Genomic DNA, 7,826 nt, shown 5'->3' on the forward strand with positions numbered 1-7,826 from the left:
ATACAATAAAAGATTATCGATTTATTGCAAAAATAATAATTTTTAATATTAATTATGAATAAATAGAATTTTTTTATATTATATTTTATATAATAAAAGTATTTTTTCTTTTAAAAATCATAAAGATTTCATTTTAATAAAAAACAATAATTATAATTTGAATATATATGAATAAGATATTTGAGATTACTCAAAGCTTATCAAATTAATATGTTCTAAATTATTGTCTTTTTAAAGTTAAAATATTTTTATTTATATAGTATAATTATAAATATTTAAGTGTACCTTACTACATATAAAATATAACTTAAATTTAAAAAGCATAAGAAAATAAAAGAGAAATAAATACTAAATGAAATGAATAGCAAAACTGTTTATATTTATATGTGAAATTTATTTTAATAAATTTAAATATTTTTATGAATAATTTTATGTAATTTAAAGAGAGAAATATGATAAATCTATTTTATCAATTGAAATAAGAATTTTTATTAAAGCTGGCATTTGGAGAGCATAAAGTAGATTAGACACATTAGACTTTATCACACCATACTAGTTGGTTTGGATAAAAGAAAGCTTTAATCTAGAATATGGCTACAAAATTCCACCTATATATATTTTCTATATTAGAGGTTCATTGTAAAGTGAAGAATTTCTAAAAGATACCTAAAATTTTACAAACTTTGAACTGGTTCATTTAAATTTGGAACAAGTAAAAGAGGAGAGTTGGTTGTTGTACAAGCTGAAGAGAGTGTTGAACTTTGTTTTCTTAAAGTCATCTGGTTATCCTCCACTTTTTGGAGAATGCCATTGACTTCATATTCTAATTTCTCAATTAAATTACAATGATCAATTAATATTTCCATTTAGGATGTTAAGTTGGAGACCATTTGATTATGATTCATGTGAAGCAAAAAAATATCTTTTTGTAATTTTTGTAACTGAATCCGCTGGTAATCATCTATTACTATAGAGAATCCAAAGGAAAGCTAAGGAATTCTTTTATAATTCACAAGAAAATCAATACTAATCAAATCCCTTCCACAGACTAAGTGACACTAATGCCCAAACACACTGTATATAATCAAGCAACCATGTAATGAAACAAGTGTCTAGATGTAGTGACTCCCCCCAATTTCAAACTCGTCCCTATGCAAATTATAACAACCCAATCCAACTTTAGACGCCTAACATACCCTAACTTATATCCAAATCTAACCGTGCAGATCTAAAGAAACCTGAATGATTCCAAATTAACAACAATGCATAGAGGGAAGACATGCTATGATAACATTAAGAGGAGAATCCAACCCCACACAAAAATAACATATTTCAATTGTCCATAATATTTTATCATATACACAAGAATGCGAATAATAGAGACGAGAGGAGATCCATTGAGTATTAAACATAGAGAAGATACTTGAGATGAGGAATTAATTAAACCATCCTATGACCTTTAAATGAGTTTCACCTTGGCAAGCTTAAAGAACTAGCTACAATGAATAATCTGAGGAGAAAACCCACAGGTAAAAGCTATAGGATTAATCGAGAGGAGGAAATAATGCTAAAAGATCCAGCTATCACCCATATTTATTATGGGGAGAAACCTCATCCATGGGCATCATTCCCAGTTTCTTGCATAAAGATACAATTCCCATCCACAAAAATTTATGAATTCTAGGCTGTAAAGTGCTAAAAAAAACAGACCTACTTCCATAAATAATTTGATAATATTTCTCCACACATGTTGTTGATCCATTGTAACATGAAGAACAACCACCAAACCAAGCCTAGATATAACAATGATACTTTGAAAGCGCTTCTCATTATGCAAATTAACTCTAATAATTTCCCTAATCCAATGCACCTTAGCATAGTATAGGTCAAATGTAACCCATCACAAGGGGAAGAAGATTGACAAGGGAAGAAATGAATGCCAACTATGTTTCTACTTCCCACAACCTGCGTTGAAAAATTTCCTTTCGTCCTCATGAGATCAATCCTAATGCAACAAGGGATTTTATGTGAATGTGGCATAAGATCCCACCCTCTTTCATGATTCCACCTTAATTGGAAATCATCGTACTCACAAAGATGATGAAGATGCGAATTAAATTCTATCTTCTCTAAATGATTAACTTCATCCATGCATGAATTAGGCCATGAACTAGTGCCACATTTCCCATGCTTTGAAAATAATTTGGGTTGCCTAAGGACCCTTGTTTACCTTGGTTCATAAACATTTCATCAAGGGAGAGGGCACAACATAACTTGCCAATTAACTATGATTTCCTATCTTCAATTGAACCCATTTATTATCCATGATATCAACTTCTTGGTTATTAATCCTTAGCACATGATCAAATTTAGTGAAGAGAAAAAGAGGGATGCGGCCTTTGATATTCTTAACAACATTCTTAATCATGTTGTCCTTGGGGAGGGTATCAATAAAAATAGATTGAATAATTAGTTTTGAATCCACAATCACAATTAGAGAAGAAATATGATGATCTTTTGCTATCAATATCCCTTGAAGCAATGCATAGGCCCCCACAAGATTATTGGTGAGAGAACTGATACTGCTAGCATTATGATACTTCTATATTTCCATAGGAGTAAAATATCACCCCTACCACTAGCTCCCGCCACCCCTAATTTGATAAAAACATTAATATATTTGAAAAAAAAAAAAAGATATCTGAAAAATTAAAATTAACACACACACACATTTTTTTTATATAATAGTTGTATATAATTCAGAATGACAAATTTAACAATTCCATTTTATAATAATAATTATAAAATAATATACCTCGATGGGGTGGGAGAGCAGGAGGTACAACACCTAGCTCCAGGCGGGAGAAATAAATTGATATGACACATACTCGTAGATGAAGAGGAGGCCACACCAAGTGGCACCATCACATTCGAAGCATCAAGAAGGATAAGGGTCCCTTTATACCTTGTCAATTCAAAGTTTTCCACTGCATTTGGTTTTTTGGCATGGGCAGTTGGGAGAGTGGTTTCACAAAGGCTGAGTGTGAAAAATCTCTTCACTTGTGCGTGCTCGTTGTTTTGGGAAGTTTTTCTTTAAGGGAAGTTGGCTACTAGTGTTGCATTTGAAATGTGGGGATCGTTGCGATGCCTATTAGGGTGGTGTGGGATCCTGGGGAGATGAGTTGGGAATAAGCTTAGTGGGAGGCTGGAACATCGAGTGTTTCTTATGCGGAGGGAGATCAAGTGACAAAGTTCAACCCCGGGCATAACTTCTGTGTCTTTGGAGAAAATTTGGTAAGTGAGGAATTTCCCTCTTGCTGAAATCACTCTTGGTTTTATGTTTTTTATCAATGTTCGGCTACTCCAGCTAGTTTCCCTTCTCAAGAGGGCACTGCTCTGAGGCTTAGCTTCACTTTGGGGACTTGTGGAGGCCGAATTGGGAGGATCTCCTTTTTTGTAAGTCTGCTTTTGGGTGACTGTGTGAATTTGATTCATAGTTGGTGGGTCAGAAACGACCATCACAATTGTGCATGTTGGGTGGTTGAGCTCCCTCTCAAGGCCTAGAACAGTTGGAAGAGTGGGCACGGGTTGGGAGCTTCTTTCTCTTTGACTACCTAGTGTTGGGATAAAGCGGTAACTATGCACCGCCAGAGGGGGCATGCCTAGCATGGAGTTGGTCCTCAAGGCTTGCCTGGGAAGCGAGCCGACCAAGGGGTGAGGAACGATGATGTGGAGGGGCATGCATATGTGGAGGGCGAGGTTTCCCACATCCATGCTCAGTCTCTCGGATGTGTGGAGCAACTTCCTATGCTTGCCTTGATAGTTGACCAACTGCATGATATATTGGCCAGTCTCAATGTCATTCACCGGCAAAGGTATGATGATAGAAATGAGATTATTGCTTATATAAATTATGTCCAATTCAGCTAAGGGGAAATTATGGGCTGCCTTGATTCTGTGCGACGGAGCCAGTGCCAAACTAGTGAGTGGCTTGATGAGATTGAGGTGTGGATTGCTCACATTGACTTCCATTGCATGAAGGTCATGACCATCTTGCGGCCCAAGGTGCTGCTCATGCACCAAATCCTCCCCCATAAATGTTATCTGCTAGTTGTTTTTGGTTTTGCTCGTGTTTTGGGCGATATGACTTTTTTTCCCTTTGGAGTTCATGTAAAAAAATGGTAATATATTCTCTGTTTCTGCATTGTTCTCCCGACGAACAAATCTGGTCGGAGTGAAGCTAAGAGAGCATAAAACCTATGGACTATAAAATATATCTTTTTGATGAATTAATGAAGATATTTTGACTAACCAAAAAAGCTAATTATAAAATAATGTGTTTGAAAAATTAAAATTAAATTGTTTATACATCAATGGCCATGGGTAATAATTGTAATATATAATCACATTTTTTATACCTTATATAAACATTGTGTAATTTAAATTGAAAGCATAAATAAATAAACATAAAATTATTTAAAATAAATGATAAATGCCTTCAAGTAAAATAGTTTTTATTTAACAATGATTAAATAAATAGTTTTTATTTTGAAGGCAACATTCTAGAAGAAGTTGCGATTACAAATACCTCAGAATTGACTTCAACAAAAATCTAAGCTGGAATGGTTGTAGAAAGAAAATAACTTTGGAGGGTTGGAAAGCATTTTATGCTTTTCAAAATAGGTGTAGAGAGGCAGAGTTATGGGACTAGAAAACCACTCAAACTCTTTTTGGGCTTCTAGTGATTCCGATGATTCTCTATGGTTGTGAACTATGGGCCAGCAATACATCCGACATGCAGTGGAGACAAATTGAGAAAATTCAGAAGTGTTTGATTACAAACAAATTCAAGATTAAAAGTGTAGTTCCTTATGATATCTTGTTAAGTGAAACAGGGACTGCTCCTATTGAAGCAATTGCTATGGTGTGAGTCATAAGGCATGTAAAAAAAATTGAGCAAATGGAAGAGGGTAAATGGCCTAAGGTTGTCTTTAATGATAGATTGCGCAAGAGCAAATAAACTTGGATGCAACAAAATAATAAATGGTTTAGTAAATGGGGTATTTGCTTGAACGCGTGTCCCAGAAACAACAAAGAGATAAAAGCTTTTGTTATGGAAAAGTTCCACAAGCGTACTTGGGATAGGGAGCTAGGAAGAAAGAAAAATTACCATATTGAAGTGTGTAATCCCACTCATAGTCATCAACCAAAAGCATACATAGAGGCCAATATCTCTTGGAGAGCCAAAATTCTTATTGCTTAGTTAAGGACTAATTCTCATAAACTCCGTTGTGAAACAGGGCATTGGAAAAGGCCAAAGGAACTGTGGGAGGAAAGAGTATGCATTTTTTTTTCTTCTGGAAAAATGGAAACAAAAAAACATTTCATTTTAGAATGTGAGGCCTTCATAGACAACATGGAAAGTTATGCAGATATGCTGACAGCTAGCTCTTGGCATAATCTATTTAGCGAGGGGTTTGTCAAGAAGCTGGGAGCATTTATTTTGAAGCTTCACGAAAAAAAATTCGAATACATCAAGCAGATGAAGAAGAAATCTGTCGCATAGGCTATTTTTAGCCTCGTGACATTAAAATAATTTCTTTCTTTCTTTCTTTCATACACATTTAAAAAATAATTTATTTCTTTCTTTCTTTCATATACATTTCAAAACCTGAGTAGGTATACAAAACTTCTATTAGTAGGTTCAACGCACATCTCCAAACGCGAATAGGTGACGGAATGAGCCCTTGCCATGTTGTTCAGCTCCCCTCATGTAACCCGTATCTGTCATAGCTCTTTATGTCACCCTTGTCAGGTTCATGACACACATCTCATTTGGATTGGAGGTGATGGCCAGGTGGAGCTGAGCTAGATCGTTGAGATTGCGAAAACTAATGGCGTCGCTCCTCGCCAGAAAATGGGCTGTGGAGGGCAAGGGATTGTGATCCTTGTCCATCGGAGTTGTGTTGCATATCTCAGACTTGTCCCATCAAAACACACGGAACTCGTAAGGCCTTTGGAATCGCGTAGTCTAACGAGGCGGAGGAGTTGCTCGGAAAGTTATGGAAATTCCGGTCATATTTAGAGAAAATCCGGCAAGGATTTTTGTAAATCCAAGTTATAGTTGTTAAACTTCAAAATTTTAGGTGTCCTAGATGTTTTTGATGGTGCTGAATCCATTTCCACCATCAAAAACACGATTCAAACACTGTCTCTACAAGATTTTTTGAAATTTTTTTTACCCGGATTCCGGCCACTTTTGGCTGTCCGGACAATTCCTCTGCCTCGTTAGACGATTCCCTTCAGAATTTGTGGTCTATATTGATTTTTATTGATTATTATGTTTTTAAATAAATATTTTTATTGGACTTTAATATCTTTATAATATATATCTATTTGATATGACTTTTATGTATATAGTTGATATTAAAATATTTTATTTATAATATTTTACTTGAAATATTTAATTTATGTTTTATATTGAAATATTTTTTAAATATATATTTATTTTATATTAAAAAATAAATAAATTATACATTTCTCTTATTTAAAACGTAGTTTATATAACAAAAAGGAATGTGTAATTTATTTATTTTTTAATTATAAGGTAAGAAACATACATTTAAAAAATATCTCAATATCTATAGTTTAAAAGTAAAATATATTTGTTAACATGGATATTCAAGTGTTTGTGCTTAAAAAATTTACATATAATTCTTTTTATATATTAATTTTTCATTAAATTATACACTAAATAAAAATATAAATAAATGACAATTTATAATTCAAAATTAAAAATATAAATAAAATAAATAATTATTAATTTATTTTATATATATATAAATTTTTTTATTATAATAATTTTTAATATTAATTATGAATATATATGACTTCCTTTATATTAAATTTTATACCATAAAAAATAATTTTCTTTTAGAAATCATAATATTATAAAAAAAAATACTTGAAACATCTTGCCTTTATTAAATAAAGGAAAAATCTTAGATAATAAATATGTAATTGTTTATCTATTTTTTTTTAAATTAATGAATGGAGAGTATTCAAGATTTATTATTAAAACAAAGTAATGCATATTATGTTTCGGTAGTTTACTTGAAACATCTTGCCTTTATTATATAAAAGCAAATCTTACATAATAAATGTGTAATTGTTAATCTATTTATTTTTTTAATTAATGAAGGAAAGGTATTTAAGATTTATTATTAAAACAAATTAATTGATATTATCAATTTTAATATGACATTGAGTTTAATTATGTTATGTATTTTTTTGTTGATTAAATCATTTAGATTATATTACTGATGTTAAAACAAATATATATTGTTGGTCATCAGCTTGTCTTGTTTCACTCTGATTGGATTTGTTGGCGAGGGGTCTGGGATATACAATATAAGATTTTTCAATTTGCACCTTATTTCTAGAGGGCTTCTCAGCCATACAATCTAAAAGATTGCCAAAAATAAAACACAGCCTAGCACATTCATATCAAGGTAGTGGACGCGGTGGATGCATCTCTGCATGAGCTTGGTGCTCCCTTTGCATCTGCTGGTCATGTTAATGAAATTCAATGTGCTCCAAATGCTCCTCAATCTCACGTAGACGCTCATGAATTTTGCGCTGGATTCAACGAACATGTGCTAATTATTCAAGGATTTCCTCTTGGGTGAACTAGATATCGTTCCAATAAGCAACATTTTCATTGCGGTCTTCATACCTATGGTCCTAGAGAATGTCCAAGTTGGCCTGGATCCTCCTTAGCTATTTGGTAGTGGAGTCCAATGAGGTGTCCTGGACTACGTGGCTTA

The sequence above is a fragment of the Pinus tabuliformis genome, chromosome 3_2, assembly GCF_031772625.1.
Source record: "Pinus tabuliformis cultivar Carrire ecotype Pingquan chromosome 3_2, CPIR1, whole genome shotgun sequence".
NCBI lineage: Eukaryota > Viridiplantae > Streptophyta > Pinopsida > Pinales > Pinaceae > Pinus > Pinus tabuliformis.